We start from the raw sequence: 27,374 nt of genomic DNA, 5'->3' as shown, positions 1-27,374 counted from the left end.
GAAATATTATGCAGAACAGAAAGGCCTGGAAAGTAAATATCGTATAAAGTTACTAAGAAAGCAAACTTGTAACAATATATCTTTGGAGATATTTATGATAAAATATACGCATTTACATTTTTCCAAATTAATATGGAAACCCCCTCTATAAAATGCCTGTGTAACTAAGTAAGAAATGTGAAAATATATTTTGTAGTTTAATTAATTTACTTAAGACCCCCATACTTGCTATAGGGGGGAGGGGGGGGGGGTGTTCGGTGGCAACCAGGTTGTAGAGTTGTAGGTGGCTACATGGGGGCCACATAGTTGTAGATGGCTACATGGGGGCCAAATAATGGGTTCACATCCTGGACTCCAGCGAGCTTCAAGCAAAGTCGAACGACAACGATATGGACCCGGGTTCGATTTCCGCGTAGGACGGAACGTTTGTAAACGCGTCATAACATCTGACGCTTGTTCACCTAGCAGTAAACAGGTAACTGGGAGTTAGTCCACTATTGTGTGATGCATTTTGGGAAAACTCAGCCATTGGTCTAGGGGGGGACCTCGTTAAGTCTAACAGGCTTCTTGTTTCCGGACATTAAGAAACAAGATATTCTTAATATGCCCGTCAAGCATCTCACATCCATCTAAGTGGCGGGGGTGGGAAGGTTAATCACCCTGCGTGTAGTACTTAGTACTACTTAGTACCACACCACCAGTCAAACGTCTGGTGCTTGGCCAAGATATATGGTAGCACACCTCAAGCACCTGTATTGTATCTTGTTCACCTTCCTGCCATTTGGCTTCATTTCCGAAAACTTGTAGGGAAATTCATGCAGCATTTCTGGAGCCCAAGTGTTGGTGGTCGTGCACGAGATACGGTCGTGGTTGTTCTTAGCAACACACAGCACCAGGAGGCTGTTTATAACAATAACAACAGTTGATTGGCAAGTTTTCATGCTTGTAAACTGTTCAATAAATGTAACCAAAGTCGTCAAACATTGAGGAAATGTGTACAGGTTCGTAAGTGCTTTCCTGAATCTGGCCCCAGACCTCCAGCATGTTATCTGCTGTAGGTAACATGTTCTAATACCATCCTGCATGTTACCTACTGCAGGAAGGTATTGGGCACGTGTGGCACTCCTGAACGGTCCGGGGGCATGTCACCCACTCCTGAACGGTCCGGGGGCATGTCACCCACTCCTGAACGGCCCGGGGGCATGTCACCCACTCCTGAACGGCCCGGGGGCATGTCACCCACTCCTGAACGGCCCGGGGGCATGCTAGGTGTACAGTGTGACGTTGCCTCAACGTCATGGTTAGGACCAGTTCACCGTGGAGAGCAGCCAGGCACCGCCTCCCCCGTCACCCAGACATGATTAGAGGCGGGAACACGTAACCCGCCCCGCCAGCAACACTGTCTGGGGGAACCATCCGCCCCGCCAGCAACACCGCCAGGACAACACCCGCCCCGCCAGCAACACTGGGGGAACCATCCGCCCCGCCAGCAACACCGCCAGGACAACACCCGCCCCGCCGGCAACACTGTCTGGGGGAACCATCCGCCCCGCCGCCAACACCGCCAGGACAACACCCGCCCCGCCAGCAACACCGCCAGGACAACACCCGCCCCGCCAGCAACACTGGGGGAACCATCCGCCCCGCCAGCAACACCGCCAGGACAACACCCGCCCCGCCGGCAACACTGTCTGGGGGAAACATCCGCCCCGCCGCCAACACCGCCAGGACAACACCCGCCCCGCCACCAACACCGCCAGGACAACACCCGCCCCGCAGGTAGCCACCTTGGGCCCGATAGATCACGCCCCCGCACCAATCAGGAAGCAGGGGGTCAACAGACTAAGGATTAAGAATACGCTACGCTGCTCACCAACAGGTAAGGCAGGAACTGGACACTGTAGACGCCAACGCTTACCTTGTATTGAGTGGTGCCAAGGGTGACAGGTGCCACGGGTGACAGGTGCCACGGGTGACAGGTGCCACGGGTGACAGGTGCCACGGGTGACAGGTGCCACGGGTGACAGGTGCCACGGGTGACAGGTGCCACGGGTGACAGGTGCCACGGGTGACAGGTGCCACGGGTGACAGGTGCCACGGGTGACAGGTGCCACGGAGTGCCTATACCGAGGTCTGTCACTCAGACATTTTTATTAAGAGTAATATGATAGGTCTAAAAAGTACTAAAACACGACACAATTATGATTGTCTTCAGAAACACAAATAAAGCGGTCAATATTACATAGCTGGTTGTTGTTATCAATCCGGGTGAGGAACTCGCTCCTTGGAGATGGGAGGAATGACCTGTGTTCCTTGAACAACACGACTGTAGTGGGCGGCTTAATATGACCTTTACTGAGACTTGGTAAACATTATAAGTATACTAGAATTGCCGGACTCCCACACTGGGACTTCTTGCTCCCACTGGATTCTGCTCCAGACCCCCATAGCACTTCACTCCCACAGTGGGCTCTGCTCCAGACCCTCACAGCACCTCACTCCCACAGCCTCAAAAACACTTCCTGCCAATAATTTACTGTTAGACTCTTCATTATAAACTCCTTCCATCCGTGGCGTGACTCAGGAGACGGGGCGTGGTATAAAGGAGAGAGTACCTTTGTGTCCTCTCTAATACTTTTTTTGCGCTATCGCTCACAAGATGAGTATGGGGTGCACAATAAACTAGCCGCCTCCGGGGGCAACAAGCAAAGAAATAGTGGAGAGTAGAAGCTGGAAATAGAGGAGGAGGAAGAAGAAGAAAGAGAGAGAGAGACAGAGACAGAGACAGACAGAGACAGAGACACAGACAGAGAGAGAGAGACGCCCATGTAAGGAAGGGCCATTAGTGCCCAGCTCACCAGCCCGTGCCCATACCCGCTGCCCGCGTCCCACAAGTGCCCGGTAGGGTTCACCCACCTGTACCCGCATTACCATAACCACGTCATGGTGACGTCAAACACCTGGTGAATGTCATATATAAAACACAATATTCCATCCCATGTTTTCAGTAGGTTGGGACAGGCTGGGTTGGGTTAGGCTGGGTTGGGACAGGCTGGGTTGGGACAGGCTGGGTTGGGACAGGCTGGGTTGGGACAGGCTGGGTTGGGTTAGGATGAATTAGGTTAAGTTACGTTTGTTTAAATGAGTCGCGATGACGTAAGAGTTACATACTTTCTCAGGTCTACAACCCCACTCAGTACTGGCGAGCCTAGTGTGGCCTTGAGGCGGCCCACGGGGGCGGCCCACGGGGGCGGCCCACGGGGGCGGCCCACGGGGGCGGCCCATGGGGGCGGGCTTCACAGTACCTCTCCTGCGCCACCACAGCTCTGTGGCTCCGCACGGTGAGGTCATGAGGAAGCCTTACTCACACCATGAGCCACAGACCACCACAGTGACAGTACTGGCAAGTGTCAACATGAGCCACAGACCACCACAGCGACAGTACTGGCAAGTGTCACCATGAGCCACAGACCACCACAGTGACAGTACTGGCAAGTGTCAACATGAGCCACAGACCACCACAGTGACAGTACTGGCAAGTGTCAACATGAGCCACTGACCACCACAGTGACAGTACTGGCAAGTGTGAACATGAGCCACAGACCACCACAGTGACACTATACAACACAACAGGAAGGAACCTCCGCTGGGTTGAGACCACAGAGATATAGGCAATGAATTTCATGAAGTCATTTGGACGCCATATTGAAATTCCGGCGCATAGCAGTGTTTATAATTATATATTTTTATGCAATAGAAGCCTCTCCAAGAAGCCTCAAAGACAAAAAATATTACACACATTTTAACAAAATTAGTTTAATTATTCTAGTAATCACAAGTTAAATAAGATGGTGATTATTTAAAGGAAGTGAATGCGCGCGCACGATTTTCCTAATACAAATGACCATTTGAAAGTGTTTTCACCAATTATAGATTACCTGCATGATGCCTGGTTGATGGGGTTCTGGGAGTTCTTCTACTCCCCAAGTCCGGCCCGAGGCCAAGCTTGACTTGTGAGAGTTTGGTCCACCAGGCTGTTGCCTTGGAGCGGCCCGCAGGCCCACATACCCGCCACAGCCAGGTTGGTCCGGAACATCTTTTAGAAAACAGTCTAGTTTCCTTTTGAAGATGTCCACGGTTGTTCCAGCAATATTTCTTATAGTAGCTGGGAGGACGTTGAACAACCGCGGACCTCTGATGTTTATACAGTGTTCTCTGTGCCTATGGCACCCCTGCTCTTCACTGGTTCTATTCTGCTTCAGCGATTTTATACTTATTTACATAAACATAATACAACCTTAACAAGCCTTAAATGTATGATACTACTCGACGCGGGGCAATATCAAATTACCATGTCTAGAATACAAGAACGGTGCCCCCATTGTCGCCGGCAACACGCCGCCATGTTGGGTACGGGACCCGGATCCATCAAGCAGTTACGCAAGTGCTTTTGTACATTTATTAAACAGTTTACGAGCCTTGTAACCTCCCAGTCAACTGTTAGTATTGTAATAAACAGCCTCCCGGTGCTTCGGAGCTCATAAGCTGTTTAATATATGTAAACAAGGCCGACAACGTTTGGGAAAAGATGTAGAGGTTCGTAAGTGTTTGTGTAACCGCTTGTTGAATCCGGCCCCAGGCACATAGTGCCTAGAGTACATTACGTTAGATTAGGGAAGGTAAGGTTAGGTAAGGAAAGGTTAGGTAAGGTAAGAAAAGGTTAGGCAAGGTTAGGCAGGCCTGGTCGACGACCGGGCCGCGGGGACGCTAAGCCCCGGAAGCACCTCAAGGTAACCTCAAGGTAGGCAACGGAAAGGTAAGGTTAGTTAAGGTTATACGAGAGAACAACGACGTTTCGGTCCGTCCTGGACCATTATCAAGTCGATTGAGACTTGAGTCTCAAATCGACTTGAGAATGGTCCAGGACGGACCGAAACGTCGTCGTCCCTTCACCTTCTAGTGTGTGGTCTGGTTAACATAATGTAGCTACGTTATTGTGACTCATCGCCCGCATACGAGAGAACAGTACAGTTACTTACCTTATCTTACGTTAAGGGTGAGATGGACTGTGAGCGACTTGACCTGATAACGCAGTGCCCTGTGCCACTGCCCACTAACAACAGCCCCTTCTCGATGGTATCCATCGTTGGGGGGAACACGGAGCCTGTTAGGCTTATCGAGCTACCCTTAGGCCATCTACTGACCTTCTCCGAGATGATGATAAAGATTAAGCCACCCAAGGGGGTAGCACGGGCACGAATAGCCCGTAAGTGGTGGCCCTTTTGAGCCATTACCAGTATCAATAGATGATACTGGAGATCTGTGGAGGTGCGAATGCACCCTGCGTGACGGGAGATGTCTCCCATGCGTAAAGATGAAACTCACAACGTATTATATAGTCCCAGGTACCCATTTCCTGCTAGGTGAGAGGAGACGTGCCCAAACGTCTCGCCAGCATCCAGATAAGACAGACCTTCCCGTATGGTTCTCTATAGACAGAGAGACAATGCACATTTCCAAACAATGTAGTTTGTGTATCAAACCACGTTGATACATGTATCAAACCGTCGAGCGTGACCATAACCAAAGCGACATCCTTGGGTGTACACACATGGCCAGTCTTGTAAGTCAAATAAATATAATACAACATACGTATAATTGTTGACAAGTAGTCCTTAGAATTACCCAAATCCTTATACGGGTTCACCATAGCCCGTGCTACTTGTAGCTTTATGTTCCAAGTAGCGAATCTTTAACAACAACAAAACAACCCAAATCCACTGCTCCCGTCTTTCTCAGTCGACCCCTTTCAGGAGTGGAACTGTTGCTACTCACAGCTCTAGAGTACTCCTAGTGCGCCCATTTCCCCATCTCACTCTTTTAGAACAACGGGCAACATTGAGGATAAATAATTAAATTCATGCTCAGACATTGAACTGTCTCGGCACGTTGGAGCAGCGCCATCACTCTTTTGTTACACTTTACGTTAAATTTGCAATTTTGAAGTGCAAAAGCGCTTCGCCGCCTTTGATATGATCACTTTGTAATAATGATTTGCAACAGGGAGAGCGTAGGGTGGGAGCAGTTGAAGGAGTTGCCGGGAAAGACAGGATGGTTGGTTGACCGTGATGCTGCCGCTGCAGGAAGGAACTTCCCTGGAAAGTGGACAGAACATCCGGCCTGGCTGCGGCGTCACGGCCTGGCTGCGGCGTCACGGCCTGGCTGTGGCGTCACGGCTGGCAAGAGCACACCGCAGTTGGTCGGTAGCACAGCCTGAGGACCTCCTTGTGCAGGCTGAATACGATAGATGGTGGTGGAACAGCTGGCCACAGGACCTGTGAAGTTGATGGAGACAGGCTGACTGACGGAGTGTTAATCATCGTGACAATCATTGATTGGCTACTCTTGATACCGTCGGGGATCTGTGAGCAGATGACGTTACACGGCTCCGGAGGTAATGGTTAGCAACGTGGAGAGACATGGGGGAGGGGGGGGGGGGTACTTGATCAAAGGGTTCACTAGGGTATTGCTGTGGCTAATGGCAGTTACTGATATGAAGTTCAATTGTCCAAGTGCTTAGATGGTGGCCAGACCGCAGGGGTGCTGAGGGACAGGCAGCTCGGTAGCTCGGTGCCTACTGGCTTGTTTGATGGTGCCATTGACCCGTCGTGACATATAAAGGAGGCTGTTAGTATCGTTTGAAGTGACCTGGGTCATCCTCTCCCATCCATCTCCAGGCATTCCCTCTCAGAGTGTAACTCTTAATATACCTCTTCACTAAATGCTGCTCTGATCACACACTTATTCCCAAACTTTTTCTCAACCCAAGCTAGACCTGTTAGAATACCGAGATGGACCAGACCACACACTAGAAGGTGAAGGGACGACCACGTTTCGGTCCGTCCCTCCATCTTCTAGTGTGTGGTCTGCTCAACATACTTTAGCCACGTTATTGTGACTCATCGCCCGCAATATCGAGGTTAGTGTAGCTATGGGCAGGGTATATGCTCCCAGCGGAGACTCTCGTAGTCTTACATACATCCCAGCCCATCCTCCTTAAAATGGAAGTACTTATAGTAAGTATTTGGTGGAAAGTACCATTGTGAAGTGACGGACCACCAGAAAGTTGACCTTTGTATTACTGTTACTTTCCACGCTACTGACTGATTGATTGATAAAGATTAAGCCACCCAAGAGGTGGCACGGGCATGAATAGCCCGTAATGTTTATCCATTGATGCGTGTGTCTGGTCAACATACTTCAGCCACGTTATTGTGACTCATCGCCTGTATATATTATATATATATATTATATATATATATTATATATATATACTATATATATAACCGAAAACTCCTCACCCCCCTGAAGGATTCGAACGGAGACAGCCATGGTTCCATGCACCTTAGCGTATTCAGTACTATACCACTAGACCACACTGACTGTACAAAAAGGTTGGAAGTCGTGAGACCCTTAACCCAACCCTTGACAGTAACTGCTGATGGGAGCGTCAAGACAGAGGAAGATAGATAAACATCAAGACGATACGATCAAACTGCAGAAATAGTCTAGAGAATAGCTACTAACGTTTAACTCAAGTGTAAAGTAATAAAATTTGGTGAAGGGAGCAGGAGGCTGAACACAAGGTACCACCGGGGAGGTGAAATCCTTCAAGAGTCAAGTAAAGAGAATGATTTGGTAGTTGATATCACGCAGAATCTGTCCCCAGAAGCCCACATCAAAAGGATATCTTCAGCGGCGTATGCTAGATTGTCCAACATAAGAACTGCCTTTATAAACTTGTATAAGCATTCATTCAGAGCCTTGTATACCACATATGTCAGATCAATCCTGGAGTATGCAGCTCCAAACTGGACTCCATACAGAGTTACATAAGACATGGGAAAGATTCAGAGATATGCCACCAAACTAATCTCAAATGTGAGCGGTACGCGTTACGAGGAAAGGTTACGGGAATTAAACCTCACGTCCCTCTTAGACAGAAGAGTTAGAGGGAGACTTGATCACCACCTACAAAATTCTCAGAGAAATTGACAGGGTGGACAATGAAACCTATTTAGCATAGGTGGAACATGGACAAGGGGACACAGGAGGAAACCTAATATTCAAATGAGCCACAGAGACAGAATTTAGTTTTTAAGTGTCAGGGTAGTTAACAAATGGAATGCATTAGGCAGTAATGTGGTGGAGGCTGACTCCATACACAGCTTCAAATGTAGATATGACAGAGCCCAATAGGCTCACGAACCTGTACACCAGTTGAATGACAGTGGAAAGGCGGGACCAAAGAGCCGAAGCTCAAGTCTCACCAGCACAAGTAGGTAAGTACCAGGCGAGTACACACACAGCATGGAAGCCCTACCTAAAGACGCATAAAACCAATTTAGGAAAGGTCCAAAATGTACAACAATGCTCGCTCCTGAGGTACGAAGTCCGAGGGACCAGAACCTCACTACACTGGAGGAAAGAAGGAATAGGGCAGATATGATAACGACGTACAAGATCCTAAAGAGGATTTACAAAGTAGATATTGAAACAAAATTCAATTTAAGGAACAGCAGAACGAGGAAATAATTGGAAACTGGAAATACAGATGAGTCACAGGAATGTCGGAAAAAACTTTTTCAGTCTAAGCGTCTTAAGTAAGCTGGACGGACTACATGAGGAAGTTGCCGAAGACACTTCGATACACAGTTTTAAATGTAAATATACGGAAAACGCTGTAGGTTCATCCAGGTGAGCACTCGTACCCGTACACACACACACGTACGCACGTACACTCCCTCATAAATACGGCACTATGAATGGTAATCTCTCGGTTGCAACAGCCTTGCCTGGCGGGTTGTGCAACGCGGGAAAACTCCGGGAATGTTGCCAGTTCAGTACAAGAGAGGCGTCAGTGCGCCCTCAGGAAGCCATGGGCCAAGATTCATCAACCATTTAAGGGTTCCGGTAGTACAGTCGGCTTCGTTCACGACCCGGGCGGGACAAATTGTTAAGCACATTTCCTTTCGCCTAACGCACCTGTTCACCTAGCAATGAGTAGGTACTCAGGAGATAGTGAGCTTCTTGTGGGGTTCCATCCTGGGCGGGGTTAGTAATTCGATTTTGGAGGGTAGGGGTAGGGGGGGACATCGATATAAGCCGAACATATATAAATACACGCTGGCTTCCTTTCCGACATAATGAATAATAATTTGTTTTGTTATTTACGTGTCCGTTTACGAAACCTGTACATCTTTCCCAGGTCATGATGATACGTAGTCTGTATTCATAGAACACTACGAGCCTTGAAGCTTGGCAGCTCTCCTGGCTCTACACCTTCCTGTGGTATCAACTTTCCTCTCTCTTTTGAAAGCCAGTCGGCCGAGCAGACAGCACGCTGGACTTGTGAACCTGTGGTCCCGGGTTCGATCCCGGGCGCCGACGAGAAGCAATGGGCAGAGTTTCTTTCACCCTATGCCCCTGTTACCTAGCAGTAAATGGGTACCTGGGTGTTAGTCAGCTGTCACGGGCTGCTTCCTGGGGGTGGAGGCCTGGTCGAGGACCAGGCCGCGGGGACACTTAAAAAACCCCGAAATCATCTCAATATAACCTCCCCCACAGCTTGTCTGCTGCTCGGTATAAGGAAGTTATATAGGGATATAGGAACTGCTGCTGGACGAGGCGGCGGCTAACAAGATGAGGCTTTCACAGACCCAAGTGACTATAGGTTCACGGTAGGTATTTTACGTTGCAAATACAAATTATTATGGTATTTACATTACAATATAATTTTGTAATTATCTTGTATTACTTAATATAAAATATATTACTTAATATAATTTTGTAATTAAGATAAGTAATCTAAGATAATTACTACATTATATTAATATAATTACAAAAAAGTATACTATTATAAGATAATTACAAAATTATATTAATATAATATAATTACAAAATTATATTAATAAGAGATAATTACAAAATTATATTAATATAATTTTGTAATTATCTTATATTACATAATATAATGTGGACGCTACTGAGGAATTTAAAAGCTTTTTTTGTGTATCCGTTTTTTAAGACGGAAATCAGAGCCTGAGGTCAGGAGAGGCTACGCGCCACTGGGTTTAACTCTACAACGCGCTACACATAACATTATGCCAGAGGGAAATAAAACAAACTTGACGTTGACAAATTATTCCTGAATCTGTTAATTAGCAAGCTACCTTGCTGGTTGGGTAATGCCTAGTACCCAACCTGTGACCTTCCCTACAATGTTAATGGAGGAAAACTTTCCCCGCGTTCGTGGGAGTGATAACATGAGAGTACTGTGTGATGGACAATCAGCCCACTTGAGAGGAGGAAGATTATATTATGCACTCTTTTGCTTGTGCAGATAATAGGGTTGATAGCATCCACACTGTACACTCTTGCTGAGTGCCGACAGTAGGGATGATAGCATACACACTGTACACTCTGGCTGAGTGCCAACAATAAGGATGATAGCACCTACACTGTACACTCTTGCTGAGTGCCAACAATAGGGATGATAGCACCTACACTGTACACTCTTGCTGAGTGCCAACAATAGGGATGATAGCACCCACACTGTACACAGTCTCTACAGCGACCACTTGTCATGCTGCTTATCACCTTCGAGATATGCAAAAAAAAAAAAGAAAAAAAAAATGTTTCTTCCTCAGAGCTAATATAAAGGCTGACTTTATAAACCAAATAACTGACTGGTTCACTGAATGCAAAATTCCTAAAGACATCAGCCAATTTGTTATTGATCTCGGTAATTAAAGTGAGCTGTCTCAGAGTCCGAGTCGTAAGATTGGACGAGGCATCCCTCAAACAATGAACACAAAATTAAACCGATTACTTAAAGATGCTCAATGCAGTACGGCACATGAGCCGAGAGTATCAAAGACATCAACCTGAACCAAAACTAAGGCTTGGTTAAAACTGGCGTCAAGTTGCCAGGGAAGATAAAAAAGCAAGGCAAACAATGGCCCGACTTCACTAGCACCATTGGGAGACATTTCTGCAAGACAAGTGCGGGACAAGAATACAGATAGCCAAGGGAAAGGAGAACCCGGCCCACTTACTCCTCCCAAGATCCCGAGAGTAAGGCTGAGGAATACACAAATGGAGGGAGGCAGCATCAATTTCAAGTACAAGGAATAAGGAACTTGTAGGAGTGTCAAGTCCCCACACTGTTCAACATCCTTATGAACGCCATCGTTAAATATCTAATTAATACAAGGATCACAGCGAGTGGACTATGCAGATGGTGGCTTGATAAAAAAGAAACCCTCCTTCGGAAATATATAAAAGTGAGCCCATTAAACTCCTTGGAAGGAAATGTACTGAACTTTGTTCCATCTATACCTCGTGGTGTTACTGTCGGCTGTAGCAAGGGAATGGAAGAGGAGCTTGATCACTGAATGACATGTAACAGTTGTTTCAAGGCCCTGGGAGCCTTGGAATAATTATAACGCTTCTGTTGTCGTAATTAACATGATCCACGCAGCGCATGCGCCGTCATACACGACCTGCTCCACTCGCTTAGTAATGGACCACCATTTGCCGAATTTAACGGATTTAAATTGTATAAATGTAAACGCATGCTTTAATAAAGACTTTCAATTTAAAATTTTATTTCAATATTTGAAATTAATAGTGAATTAAAAATATCAATATCAGTTTCATTCCAACGCTCCCATCAGGAAACAGTATCTTGAACAAATTAATGAGGAAATAAATTCAAATTCAAAATTTGCTTCAAAAGAATGTGTGTGTACAAAGAACACAGGAGTAATGTAGGAGTTACACACAAACTAATAAAGCTAATAAGTCCCGTTTGGCCAGACACGTCAAAGAATTTCTGGCCATACAAGATAATTTAGAATTTGTTTTATTTAAGGTGTAAAGGGGTAAACAATACTAAAAAAAAGAAGCTAACAAGATTGAGAAAGTTCAAGAAAAATGACAGTCTGAGAGTGACTGTGTCCACCTATTACACATTAGAAGTGCACGAAGCATATTCAATACTGTATCACATTGTTTAAATTAGGAAAACGCTATTTGTCGAATTCAGATACTGTTCTTAGAAGATTCCCCAAACTTTGCACCTGCAACATAACGTAAGTTTAATGGTTGGTAAGTGTTATCTTGTTTGAGAAGCTGTTCAGTTGAGACAGTTCAGTAAGTTCCATGCTACTGCGTCTGAGTACAAGTGACAGGATGAACAACTCAGCGGGTTTTCCTCCTATTGGGGGGGGGGGGGAGGAGTCGTACATGCTGGTATAGCATTGTGTTCACTCACAGGATGAGTGGTACTGCCCAGTATTGTCACTTTGACAGTATGTTCGGTCACAGGATGAGTGACATTGCCTAATACTGTCATTATGGCAGTATATTCATCCACAGTATGAGTGATTGCACAATACTGTCACTATGACGGTATGTTTACTCACAGGAGGAATGTCGCTGTCCAATAAACTTGTTTTCCCGGGGAAAACAAACACCCAGCTTAGGTAAACTTAACCTAACCTAGACTTTACCTAGCCTAATGATATAAACACAAAGGTGTAGTATTTCCTGGCGCGACACTGCTCAACGCCATGGTTGGGTTAATGCTTTTTGACACCGAAACACAACTAAAAATCATCTATAGAAACAAATGCTGATTTCCATCATAACGTTGTCTAAAGGTCGGGTTCAGACTTCGATATGAAATGACACTATACAAGGAAGTGAAGTACATGCTAGGCTACATATCAACCTCATAGATTACACGGGGTTATCACTACCTCATAGATTACACGGGGTTATCACTACGTTTCGTAGTCTTTATGACTAAGCATAACCTTACTAAAGTCAACATAATGTGTTTAAGATTTTTTGTTTAAGTTTGTTAACTCTCAGTGGAAATTTTATTTCTTTTGCAACTCTGCACTGTGTTGGCTAATATTCCTGCGGTGTGTCTGGTGTTTCTTCACAATGCTCACATTTCCTACCTTCTTCTAGTACCTAGAAGCCTCTTTCCCATGTATATGTAACTCTGTACTTCTATTATTTCTTTTCAACAAAGTAAGTAGTCCATAGATAAAACAATTATTGTATCATCTCGTAGATCCTGACGTTGCATCTGATGCATTATGGTCACTATATATCTTCTGCATTGTTTATATCCTTTAACTTCAATTATTTTCTTAATCTGTGCTAGACTCTGTGGTATGTTAGCATTTATAAATATATATACTTACTGGTTGTTAAACGATTTGGCGGGTCGTATCCCTGGGGAAAAAATTAGGATTAAGGACCTGCCCGAAAAGCTATGCGTGCTAGTGGCTTTACAAGAATGTAAGAACTCTTGTGTATATATATATATATATATATATATATATATATATATATATATATATATATATATATATATATATATATATATATAAACAAAAATATTCCTATTTTTTGCAGCTCCATCAGCAATGTCATTCCCTATACGACTTTGCACCCAGTGGATAAGTATTGGACGACCTTGACGTTTGAGTGTCGCTATGGTAGGATGACACACGCCTAGCTGATGTATAACACACAGTCCTTCTCTTGTACTGTTAAGACTGTAAACCAGGCCGAAGTACGGGTTTACTTAGCTTCAACACTCAATTGGTTGGAATTGCGTTGGCATCATTACAATAACCAGAACCGGCATCCGATTGTTTGGGTTATCGGTCCCTGTATTTCGAACGATGTGCAACCTTCTTGTCTCATACCAAACCCTCTCTTGGCAAGTGTTACAACTGAAGGGACAGACAACTTGTCAACAAGCTCTTTACAGCTGAGGGTTTGGCAGTATGCTTACTGCTCTTGGCCATCCGTAAGCCCTGTTGGTTATCATCCGTAAGTAGTCACTCGGCATCCATAACAAGATCTAGAATGGCTGTAAGTGCCAACACAAAGCAACATATTTCACAGTGAGATCTGATTTACCACCAAGTATGATTAATTTACCCCCCCCTCCCCCCTTTGACCGATACATTTAGCACGACGTTTGATTTAGCACCATGTATTACCGATTTAACACCATGTATGACTATGTTAATACAGGTATGAGCGATCTAGCACCATGTATCAATGAATTAATACCATGTATGAGCGATCTAGTACCATGTATGAGCGATCTAGTACCATGTATGAGCGATCTAGTACCATGTATGAGTGAATTAATACCATGTATGAGCTTGCACATAGTATAGTGGGCGAGGTAGAAGCTGACTTTCCCGGACAAAGAAATACTGCTGGATAAATAAAGTATAATTTTGCTTTTAAAATTGAAATCTGGATTGCATTTTTGTTAGAGAATTATAAACAACGGAAGATCGTTCGCTGGTAAGGATCGGAAGAATGTTCACCGGTAAGCAATGTAAGATCATTCACTGGTAAGCAACGTAAGACCGTCCACAGGGGGAAACAACGGAAGACCGTCCACAGGGGGGAAACAACGGAAGACCGTCCACAGGGGGAAACAACGGAAGACCGTCCACAGGGGGAAACAACGGAAGACCGTCCACAGGGAAACAACGGAAGACCGTCCACAGGGGGAAACAACGGAAGACCGTCCACAGGGGGAAACAACGGAAGACCGTCCACAGGGGGAAACAACGGAAGACCGTCCACAGGGGGAAACAACGGAAGACCGTCCACAGGGGGAAACAACGGAAGACCGTCCACAGGGGGAAACAACGGAAGTTTACTGGTGCGTCATAAGTCTTGAGGCTTCCCGCCGCCCCCCTGGGAACGCACGACTGCCAGTGTTGCCGACACACGAGTCTTGCACTCTTCACTACGGTCCGGTGGCCGGGGTTTGTAACCTGGGAGGAGGTGTAGGAGCGACCAGGTCAGTGACGCCGCCGGCAACCTGGTCGTGCGACAGGTGCAGCACGACCAGGTTGACATACTGTTGGGATGTTCCATGTCGACTGAAGTCACTCGTTGAGGAGGGGTAGGAGGAGGAGGAGGAGGGCGGGAGATTTGATTTTGTTTACATTTCGATTTCAAATTCTTCGATAATTCTAGATTTTGTTTGTTTATCCGCTCATGCTGTTTGTTCATCCGGTCATGCAGTCTGTTCTCACGCTATAACAAGCACAGGAAGCACAGGTGGGGGTTTTTGGCGTCAGGGAATTGGGCGCACGAGCTTATTCAATAATCCATACTGAAAAAAAAGTGATCTAAATAACGATTCCGAATAATCATAAGCACCATATATCTGATGCTCCCCAGCGTACAAGTTACATCCTATTGTAACAAGTATCGGCTCACGAAAACTCAACGTTTTCATACGGGGGTTGGTTAGGTTAGAGGGGGGGGGGGTTGGTTAGGTTAGAGGGGGGGGGGGGTTGCCTTGGAGCCTGTTGATTCGCACACAATCGATGTTTCGCTCAACACATCCTCTTGGTTTAACCGGTCGCTGCACTACTACTGTGAGTACTCTCGAGGGGTATCTGACGGTGGGCGGCAACTGGCCAAACATCGAATCGGCGAAGCATATATATCACTTATATATCTTAAAAGATAACAGCTACAACAGATGATCGTCGACTTCTGCTTGCTCGTATCTCCAATTGTTATCTTGTCCTCGCATCTCACTTCGCATCATTTCCTCATATCTGCAATTTTTATCCTTTCCTTGCATTAGGGGTCTCGGTAGTACAGTCGGCTTCGTTCTCGACACACAATCGAGAATTCAGGGTTTGAATCCCGGGCGGGACAGAAATGGTTGGGCACGTTTCCTATCACCTAATGCACCTGTCCATCTAGCAGTAAATAGTACCCGGGAGTTATAGTCAGCTTGTTGTGGGGTTGCATCCTGGGGAGGGTCAGTAGTTTGACCCTGTGGGGGGGGGGGGAAGGGGACCTGGATATAAGCCTAACATGTACTGCATGTATAAACTTGCGGTCTGTCCCCCCGACACAATGAATTATTATTAAATTCCATCTCTTCTCCTGCCCCCCATATCCCTTCCAAGTGCTCTACGGTCATACTAACTTACTATTTTGTCCCCTAACTCCCCTTGCCACTTCGGGGGGGTATAGGGTGTTTATGTAGCTTCAGGGCACCAATCCCCCCAGCCACAGGGCATGGCGAGAAGGCACACTTTCTACAGATAATTATTACCTCGCCTTATGTACTTCGGAGTGGACGTGATAGTCGGTTACCCGGAATAGAGTGGTCACAAAGCTAATGTTCTTTTCCCCGCAACACTGTCGGCATAGACAGTAACAATTACAACAAACCTCCAACAACAGTGTTCCTGGAGAGGCTTCTGGGAGGACTTCTACTCCCCAAGCTGGGGCCTAGGCTTGTCTTATTATTATTATTAACATCTTTATTGACAAAATTAATTACAATTTTGCCTAATCTGAGGATTTTGATAGTCTTATTAAATTGAGGTTAATGCTAGTATTCACTGTCACGCAGGACAGAGGGTCATACATAAGACAATAGGCCTAAACTGTAGGCTGAAGCACATATATATCACGGTTACAATCAATGTTTTAATGTGTGGATATGTGAAAACAACTTTCTATTGTGCACTGCCACACAAGTGCAGGGATGGGTTCATAAGTGATACAGCTTAGAATATAAGTAGAAATTGTTCTTCATTCTTTAAAATGGACAAGCAAATTTTGGGTAAATTGTTAGGATGTCGTCCAGAACACCTGAGTCAATAAAATAGTTACACAGTTGGTGGTACAATAGGCCAGGAGGTCTAAAGTCCTTTACGGTTTCACATTCATCAATATAGTGTTCTAGTGAATGCATTAAAGGTTTATCACAGAGTTTACAATCTGAATATTCTGGTAGTGGCTCAGCCTCACTAACCTGCCAGATGTGTCTATAGCCAAGGCGAATTCGCGCAATTACTACATCACATTGCCTGGTCCGGTTACTGTGCTGACCATACAAATACCTATTATTACAGAACTTGTCATAACTTTTAATACTGCAGCTTTCAGGTCTCTGTGCATTTCTTAGTTCTTCTAAATCTGAATTAATTTCTTTAATTTGTATGTTTCTAATAACTGCATTAGATAGTCCAAAATCATAATCAATGTTTTCTTTCCTGCAAGCCTCATTGGCCAATTGATCTACAAAGTCATGTTTTTCAACTCCAACATGGGATGGGATCCACACAAATTTTATACAAGAATTATTATCATTGGCAAAAATTACATTCCATTTAATATTACAAGCTACTTCCGACATACATTGTGATGGGTTATTTAAGGACTGCAGAGCACTTTTAGAGTCACAGAAAATAACTCCACCACCATTGAGCTTAAGGTATTCAGTGGCTAGATAAATACCCAATAGCTCGGTCTGTGTCGTGCTTGCCCAGTTGTTCAATCTCTGTGTACTAGTCATGATCATTTCATTCCCTTTATACACTGCACATGCACAACCTGTTCTACCAGTGCCTAACTGCACAGAGCCATCAGTAAAGGCATAGGATTCAGTCGGTTTGAGAATTTGAAGATGACTGTCAATAGCTTCTAATGTTATACATCTCAAAATGTCAGTGTTATACATTAGTTTTACACTGATGGGAGTATAATGCAGAGAGACCTCCACATCTTTCCAAGGGGGAATATAGTGAACAGTTTTATCAGGGTTAAGAGATACATTCAGTTTCTGAAGATTATAGACACAACAACTGAGCCACACACTGTAGGGAGCTTTTTGCGGCGGATTGAGGGGCTTGTCTTGTGATAGTTCGGTCCAACAGGCAGCCTGTTGCTTGGGAGGGCCCGCAAGCCCACGTATCCAATACAGCCCGGTTGGTCTGTAGTAGATAGGTAGTGGTGTGTAAAGAACCACTTGTAGATAACGAGACAATGATGTAGCTGACAATAAACAACCCGAGCCACACCTGTGTGTGGCTCGGGTTCTCTGGAAATGTTGTGTGATCCAAGTGACGATATTTCGGTCTCTCCCGGACTCTTGTCAAGTGGTAACTAAGTAACAGTGGGAGAGGGAGCCATTATAATGTTATGAGTACTACTCAACAATATTGACAAAATGTTCTGTTTACTGACTCAGAGTGTAACCGTTCACAGTAATTCAACATGACGCCTACGGAAGTATTTAAGTTTAGAACCTCAAGAACCACGTGTGTGGTATTTTTAGGGTAAGAGGAGTGTACAAGGTCACGTTAAATCAGGGGAGAGTTAATTCATTAATAAAGTTAGACAGTGCTACTGCCAGCAACACAGTGAACACAGCTGCACATGACGTCACTGCATATGCAGTTTTTGAGCAACATTTCGGCGTTTATGGTCTAAGAGAACATTTTGTGTTATTCTGTGTCTATAAACAGTGTGCAGTACCCTATGGGTCCGTGTCTAAACAATGTACAGTACTCCCATATGGCTCAATATCCAAACATCGTGCAGCGCCCCAAGAGTCTGTACATAAGAATTAATGAAACTGAATTAGGCCTACTGGCCCATACGTCCCAAGCTGCTATTTACATTCACCCAAAATTCATTCATCTATACATATCTAACCTACGCTTGAAACAATCAAGTGATCCCACGTCTGTCATGTTACCTGCATGGTGATCTGTTCCACAAATCGACCACCGTGTTTCCAAACCAATATTTACCCAGTAGCGCCTATGATGTGCCCACTCATCCACTCGTGCACTTTTCATTCCTGGCCTCCGAGTGAGTGCACGCTCAGAGTAGCGGATGTGGTGGCCAGACTCGCCTGTTAAGACACATTGCGACACGGTGGGTGCTGGACACCACAGGTTGCCGTCTCGGCATACCAAACCTCACTCTTGGATACCAAGCACCTCACCCTCTGATACCAACCAGTCCTCTCTTCCCCCCCCCCCCCTCGGGTTATGACGACACAGACATCTCGCGTCACTATAATGAAAGGTGACACGACACCTATAATGAAAGGTGACACGACACCTATAATGAATATCACACGACACCTATAATGAAAGGTGACACGACACCTATAATGAATATCACACGACACCTATAATGAGGTGACATGACACCTATAATGAATATCACTGCGACACCTATAATGAGGTGGCACGACACCTATAATGGAGGGTGATATACTAACTCGTTACCTAGAATGTATTATAACATCTGCCAGGTACCCATAATTGGGTACCCAGGTACCCTATTACGGGCTATTCATGCCCGTGCCACCTCTTGGGTGGCATAAGCTTCATCAATCAATCGGTACCCAAAAAAGCGAACTTTTTGAATAAACGAGGTCGGGTTCACAGCAGAGGGCCGCTGCCCGTTCCATACCAGATCAATAACTAGCTCGAATTTCATCAAATATAGGCTGTAATGTATATATTACAACATTACACTACGGGCCGCTCGAAGCAACAGCCGTCTAGATCAAGTAATCACAAGGCAAGCCTTGCTCCAGGTCCGGGTTTGAGGAGTAGAACTCTCAGAACCCAATCCAGGTATACTCCAGATAATGTTCCCATCTCTCAGGATACTCACAGTGTATGAAAGAAAATATACTGTGAAAATGCACTACCTAACTTTAGGTGGAGTATGATATTATTTTCAAGTATCTATGAGCGAATTAAATAGTCGCTAAGCTCAACACATCTCCTGCCACAGTCTAGATAAAATCATGCCACGAATGCTGATTCTTGATGGTGCGTGCAGTTTGCATGAAGGGTTTACCCTGGCTATGACTGCGCGAGAGCCACACATTCAGTAGTAATGTTGTTGACACGGAGGGTAGGTTGATGAGGGCGGAAGCCGCCCTGGGGTGTGGGGGCCCAGGGGGTCCTTATAGCAGTGACAACTGGGCGTGTGGGGCCCAGGAGGTCCTTATAGCAGTGACAACTGGGCGTGTGGGGTCCCAGGGGGTCCTTATAGCAGTGACAACTGGGCGTGTGGGGCCCAGGGGGTCCTTATAGCAGTGACAACTGGGCGTGTGGGGTCCAGGAGGTCCTTATAGCAGTGACAACTGGGCGTGTGGGGTCCCAGGGAGGTCCTTATAGCAGTGACAACTGGGCGTGTGGGGCCCAGGGGGTCCTTATAGCAGTGACAACTGGGCGTGTGGGGCCCAGGGGGTCCTTATAGCAATGACAACTGGACGTGTGGGGTCCAGGGGGTCCTTATAGCAGTGACAACTGGACGTGTGGGGTCCAGGGGTCCTTATAGCAGTGACAACTGGACGTGTGGGGTCCAGGGGTCCTTATAGCAGTGACAACTGAACGTGTGGGGTCCAGGGGTCCTTATAGCAGTGACAACTGGGCGTGTGGGGTCCAGGGGGTCCTTATAGCAGTGACAACTGGGCGTGTGGGGCCCAGGGGGTCCTTATAGCAGTGACAACTGGGCGTGTGGGGTCCAGGGGGTCCTTATAGCAGTGACAACTGGGCGTGTGGGGCCCAGGGGGTCCTTATAGCAGTGACAACTGGGCGTGTGGGGTCCAGGGGGTCCTTATAGCAGTGACAACTGGACGTGTGGGGTCCAAGGGGTCCTTATAGCAGTAACAACTGGGCGTGTGGGGTCCAGGGGGTCCTTATAGCAGTGACAACTGGGCGTGTGGGGCCCAGGGGATCCTTATAGCAGTGACAACTGGGCGTGTGGGGTCCAGGGGGTCCTTATAGCAGTGACAACTGGGCGTGTGGGGTCCAGGGGGTCCTTATAGCAGTGACAACTGGGCGTGTGGGGCCCAGGGGGTCCTTATAGCAATGACAACTGGACGTGTGGGGTCCAGGGGGTCCTTATAGCAGTGACAACTGGACGTGTGGGGTCCAGGGGTCCTTATAGCAGTGACAACTGGACGTGTGGGGTCCAGGGGTCCTTATAGCAGTGACAACTGAACGTGTGGGGTCCAGGGGTCCTTATAGCAGTGACAACTGGGCGTGTGGGGTCCAGGGGGTCCTTATAGCAGTGACAACTGGGCGTGTGGGGCCCAGGGGGTCCTTATAGCAGTGACAACTGGGCGTGTGGGGTCCAGGGGGTCCTTATAGCAGTGACAACTGGACGTGTGGGGTCCAGGGAGTCCTTATAGCAGTAACAACTGGGCGTGTGGGGTCCAGGGGGTCCTTATAGCAGTGACAACTGGGTGTGTGGGGCCCAGGGGGTCCTTATAGCAGTGACAACTGGCCGTGTGGGGCCCAGGGGTCCTTATAGCAGTGACAACTAGGACGTGTGGGGCCCAGGGGGTCCTTAGAGCAGTGACAATTGGACGTGTGGGGTCCAGGGGGTCCTTATAGCAGTGACAACTGGCCGTGTGGGGTCCAGGGGGTCCTTATAGCAGTGACAACTGGGCGTGTGGGGCCCAGGGGTCCTTATAGCAGTGACAACTGGGCGTGTGGGCACTGCCCTGGCGTCCCCTCTCTTAACCCATCTACCTTCCCACCACTTTGTAAATAAGCTCCAAAGACACATTAGAGATATATTGTGTTATTTCAGACATTTTATATTTCCTTAACACAAAATCCGGAAAAGGCCAGACGGTTGAGTGGACAGCGCTCGGGATTCGTAGTCCTAAAGGTCCGGGTTCGATCCCCGGCAGAGAACGGAAACAAATGGGCAGAGTTTCTTTCACCCTGAAGGATCTGTTTACCTAGCAGTAAATAGGTATATAGTAGTTAGACAACTGCTACGGGCTGCTTCCTGTGTGTGTGTACTCATCTGGTTGTGCTTGCGGGGGATGAGCTCTGGCTCTTTGGTCTTTGTTCTAGCTCTTTGTGTTGGGGGGGGGGAGGGGGAAGGAAAAATAACAGTTGATCGACAGATGAGAGGCGGGCCCAAAGCGCCAGAGCTCAACCCCCGCATGTATAACTAGGCGTGAACAACTAGGAGAGTACAGTACCCACGAAGGGAAGGGTGGGGGGAAGGGTGGGGGGGGAGGGGTGCGGGGGTCTGATGGAAATGAGTCTGCCGGACGCTGGGGCTTCTATTGAAGGCCAAATAGTCTCGACTCCACATGATAAACTGTCTTAGAATACTTCGTCTTATAAGTTATTGCAATTCATTACACATCAATGGATATGGACGTGATCGGAGCCAGCCGGCTTTAAGGCATGCAAACACTGTGTAATACTTAGCTGAGACGTTGATCAAGTTGCTCAAGGAACCTCCTGCAACAACTTCATTGTATATAAAAATGTATATATATATATATATATATATATATATATATATATATATATATATATATATATATATATATATATATATATATATATGAGCCACATGCAAGCAGGCACATACAGAACGAACAATTTCAAAGATATAAATTAGTTTCATTAATTAAATTCACGTTGATCTTAATTCTCGAGGAGTAATAGTGGAGAGAGCGAGTTTACACTTGACACAAGGGTGGGCGCTGAAGCAGGAAAACCACGCAGGAAGACCTCTTAGTAAACTAGGACTCTTGGTCAATTGGTCCACACTTCTTATTTGGGAAGGCACGATTAGGTTCACAACTCTCGCTAGCACCGTTAACTTCCCCACCCATTCCTACGGGTCATTTTCAACCCGAACGTATCACAAACACGGAGGATTATTCCCGTAACTCACTCTATAAATTTAGGCTTCCACGGCACATGGGGGTGGTTACAATGGCGTCGAGGAGCACAGTACCTCTCCCTAGAGCGGTCACCGCAGCACTGGTTGACTCACACTTGCCTCGACAGCTTCACTCATCTTACGAGTCACTGAGCACAGCAGCGTTTCTTTTCAGAAAATATCGTTCACCTCATCATATACGAATAAAAACATCTGCGTTCGCGGGATGTTGGTTTATTTGTTTTAAAAACATTGTTGAAACAACGCTTTTTTCTTAACCGGCGGCGTTTACTATACTCTTCACAGTTTTAATTCAAGACTCGTACCACCTTTGAACATGGTACTCATTCACTACTGAAAAAGTTCCAAACAAAATGAATAAAAACGTGTTCCACTGTATTGCACAGTAACCAACTGTGAATTATAACTGTAGTTTCCTATTTGTTATAAAACATAAGTAATAGTATCGAGCGGTGGCCAGGGCAAGGATACAAGACAGTGCCAATACTATGAACACTACGCCAACCCTACAGTAGTAATGACCCAACCACACACACACACTCATGTTGAAACTGTTGTCCAAGTGTTGCCACACAGCGCCAGCTGCCGCCCGTCACAACGTCCGCACGGTTACTCCCACATTTATGGAGGGCTACAGGAGCCAGCCCCCAGGCCGCCCACCAGCCCCCAGGCCGCCCACCAGCCCCCAGGCCGCCCACCAGCCCCCTGGACGCCCACCAGCCCCCAGGCCGCCCACCAGCCCCCAGGCCGCCCACCAGCTCCCAGGCCGCCCACCAGCCCCCCAGGACGCTCACCAGCCCCCCAGGACGCTCACCAGCCCCCCAGGCCACCCACCAGCCCCCAGGCCGCCCACAAGCCCCCAGGCCACCCACCAGCCCCCTGGACACCCACCAGCCCCCAGGCCACCCACCAGCCCCCAGGCCGCACACCAGCCCCCAGGCCGCACACCAGCCCCCAGGCCTGGGTAGTAATGTCAAAATGTAAATGTCGTAATTAAAAAGCAATGTTTGGAGGTTAGGGAGCGCGAGTCAGTACGTGTTACCCATCACCAGAGTTCCCACACACTCATTACTTTGACAACACAATGGGTATGATGGGGTACTGTAGCGCAGTGGTCTCCGTCCTCCCCTCACAATCGAGATTCCCGGGTTTAATCCCCTGGTAGGACGGCTGGGGACATGTTCTTTCCCCCTAATGTCCACCTAGCAGTAAATAGATCCCCGGGAGTTAGGCAACTGTTGTGGGGTTGTATCCTGGGGAATGGCCAGTAACTCGACCTTGAGGGCACCCAGATACAAGTAATTATAAAAAAGGCACCAAGCTGGGGAGACTATGTAGCACACACAGATACAATCCTCAGTTAAGTATATATAAATCAAGAGCAATTAAGTCAGACCAACCACAGCAATTTATTTATTTATTTATATACAAGAAGGTACATTGGGTTTGTGAGAATACACAGCATAATATTTACAATCTTGTAAAGCCACTAGTACGCGCAACGTTTCAGGCAGGTCCTTAATCTAACAGATAATTTTAAGTAGGTAAATTGTAGCAGAATTAATAAAATGTTTTGTTTTTGAATGACGCAAAAGTTGGACAGCTTTTCAATTCATTAGGGAGTGAGTGCCATAGACTGGGTCCCTTTATTTGCATAGTGTTTACACAGATTAAGTTTGACTCTGGGGATATCAAAGAGATATTTATTTCTGGTGTGGTAATAATGGGTCCTATTACATCTGTCCAGGGAGAGTTTCAGAGCAGGATTTGCATTTAAAAACAGGGTTTTGTAAATGTAGTTGACACAAGAGAATTTGTGGAGTGAGATTATGTTTAGCATGTTTAGGGAGTTAAACAAGGGGGCTGAGTGTTGTCTGAAAGCAGAATTTGTTATTATTCTGATAGCAGATTTTTGCTGGGTGATGATGGACTTGAGGTGGTTTGCAGTGGTTGAACCCCCATGCACAGATACCATAATTAAGATAGGGATAGATTAGTGCATAATATAGAGAGATGAGAGCAGAGTTAGGTACATAATATCTGATTTTGGAGAGTATACCAACAGTTTTAGAGACTTTCTTAGTTATGTGTTGTATGTGGGTGCTGAAGTTGAGTCTCTTGTCTAGGAATAGGCCAAGAAACTTACCATCATAGCTTTGGTATAACATGCACAACGTCATCTTGATTCCTCTGACTAATAAACATTTATAAATCAATAGAGAAATGCTATTGTTAAAACGCCGGATAGGAAATGCGAGAGCAAATGAGATAATGAGGAAAAAAATGAGAAAGAAAAACGAGAACAAATTGAAAGAAAATGAAAGTGAGAAAAAGAGAGGGAGGGACTGAAGGAGAAGGAGAGGGACTAAGGTGACCCAATACTGTGATCCCCAGGGACAATATTCCAGCAAATGATAATCTTGTTTAATGAGCTGATCACCCGAGGAGATAATTCGGCAAGTTCCAAGCTACTGCGTCTGGGTACAGTTGACAGGATTAACAACCCAACGGTATTCTTCTTACTGGGAGTGTTGTACTTGCTACTATGGCGGTGTGTTCGCTCACAGGATGAGTGGCGCTGCCCGATACTGTCACTATGGCGGTGTGTCCACTCACAGGATGAGTGGCGCTGCCCGATACTGTCACTATGGCGGTGTGTCCACTCACAGGATGAGTGGCGCTGCCCGATACTGTCACTATGGCGGTGTGTCCACTCACAGGATGAGTGACGCTGCCCAATACTGTCACTATGGCGGTGTGTCCACTCACAGGATGAGTGACGCTGCCCAATACTGTCACTATGGCGGTGTGTCCACTCACAGGATGAGTGACGCTGCCCAATAAACTTGCCCCTCGTGATAATGAAGAGAGTCGACACACGACCCAGCAAGAGATTCAAATTAAGATGGGAGAGATGAGAGAGAGGGGTGGGAGAGACGAGAGAGGGGTGGGAGAGACGAGAGCAGAGACAAGGTGAGTGAATGTGGTGTATTAACAGTGTGGAGTGAGTGCACTGGAGGGAGATGCCTGGCCTTGAGTCTGACGCCTCACTCCTCCCACCCCGCTCTCACACGCCCCCCTGACGCACTTCCGGGCCCCCTCTCCCTCTCGGTAAAACAATTTATATCAACTTCTTTTCCTTTGGAACCCTTACACCGTGCGTCTTACCCTCCCTCCCTATCCCTCCGAACTACCCTAATGTAATAATGGAAATGGAGGTAAAGGTAGCAATGGTAACGTTGATAATGATAATAACGAGAACAATGATGGTAATAATGTTTATGTGATCAATTGCAACGACTGCAATTGATCACATGGTGGAGAGACTGGTCGTGGATTATCGAGAAGAGTTGATGAACACATGAAAGCAATAACAAAATTGATAATAATGCCATTGCTAACTATTGTTGGGATTTCAATCACAGATTGGATTTAAATAGTAATACAGCTGTATACAGCAGCTCCAATATCCATGAGAGTGTCCTACAAGAAGGGGTAATTATAGACTCTGGAGACAACACAGAGCAACAAATCCTTTGGTAGAGAAGACCCGATCAACCGCAAAATTATTCTTAATGAAGCTAAGTTAAATATTGATGGCCAAACCAAACACTAGAAATTGAAGAGACGACGACGTTTCGGTCCGTCCTGGACCATTATCAAGTCGATTGTGATGAGACGAGGTTGTTGTTGTTTTAAATTTTGCTACTCAGAACTAAATGTCCATGTAGCACGGGCTATGGTGAACCCGTAATTGAGTTCGGTTATTCGCGATAACCTTGTTACTCTGATATTTGGGTCAAAGTTTTAAAAGGAGGTGGGGTTCCCGCCTCTTTCCCTGTTTCTTTTTCGCTTCTATTTTAGTCGTGTTTTAATAACATTATCTTGGTGGCGGATGTAGGTGCAGAATGTTCATTACTGAGTCCCATTCTTTAAATGGTTTTTCTAATCGTTGTAGTGGCTGTGGAATGTGCATCTAATGCAGGTGCTGTCGTTGGATTAATGTTTAGTTTGATGCGCAGGGCTTCAGTAGCTTCACATTCCAGTAAGTAGTGCAATAGTGGCGCCTCTGCTTCTGTTCCACAGATATGACACTCTTTAACTATTGGGTTTATTACCTCCCAGCAGAACTTGTAACCAAGTTTGAGTCTGTGTATGGCTACTGCAATGTCTCTGGATATCTTTTTGTCAGGCTTGAAAGATTAGTACCCAGTGGCTTGTTCGTACCATATCGCAGTGGATCTTCCTTCCGCTACTTTGGCTCTGTGGCGACTTTTGATAGTTGGGAGTATTTTCTTCTTGATTTGTTCCTTAATCTGTGAAAAACTTGGAGGTATTTGAACCTGTACAACAGGTAGAGCAGTGGCAGTTTTTGCTAGTGAGTCTGCCTTTTCATTACCATCTATGCCAATGTGACTTGGTGTCCAATTTAGGGTGATTGACAGCCCTAGATTATGGACTTCTTTTCCTATATGTTGGATTTCTGTGAGGAGTTTTTTAGTTGTATATTATCTCTGTGTTGACTGGATAACAATACCTGGAGCGAAAATTTAGAGTCTGTATGAATGATGACATCATGTAAATTATTCTCAATTGTATAGTTTATGGCCTGCTTCAGGACATATAAGTCTGTCTGCAATGTTGAGCACCCACTAGTCATGCTCCAGTAAGCTTCATATGAGACGAGGGAGGAAAGGGCATTAAGGCATGAGAGAGGTGAGGAGAGGAAAATCTTAGAGGAAGATAAGAGC

The 27,374-nt window shown here is 46.2% G+C and overlaps 1 protein-coding gene across 3 annotated transcripts in view; it reads right to left on the bottom strand.

Moving 5' to 3' along the window:
* Positions 1–23,240, bottom strand: part of LOC123772298 (cyclic AMP-dependent transcription factor ATF-7) — a 103,668-nt gene extending 80,428 nt beyond the window's left edge. The window contains exon 1 of one of the 3 annotated variants that reach the window (XR_006774661.2): positions 22,615–22,768. The gene's annotated coding sequence lies outside the window, so the exon portion shown is untranslated. Of the gene's footprint in view, positions 1–22,400; positions 22,457–22,614 lie in introns of those variants that run through there. The other 2 variants (XM_045765422.2, XM_069338212.1) reach the window with 2 other exon arrangements.
* Positions 23,241–27,374: the final 4,134 nt, after the last annotated feature.

The sequence above is a fragment of the Procambarus clarkii genome, chromosome 1, assembly GCF_040958095.1.
Source record: "Procambarus clarkii isolate CNS0578487 chromosome 1, FALCON_Pclarkii_2.0, whole genome shotgun sequence".
NCBI lineage: Eukaryota > Metazoa > Arthropoda > Malacostraca > Decapoda > Cambaridae > Procambarus > Procambarus clarkii.
The sequence above is the reverse complement of the archived record's forward strand: the minus strand, read 5'-3'. Positions and strand labels throughout refer to the sequence as shown.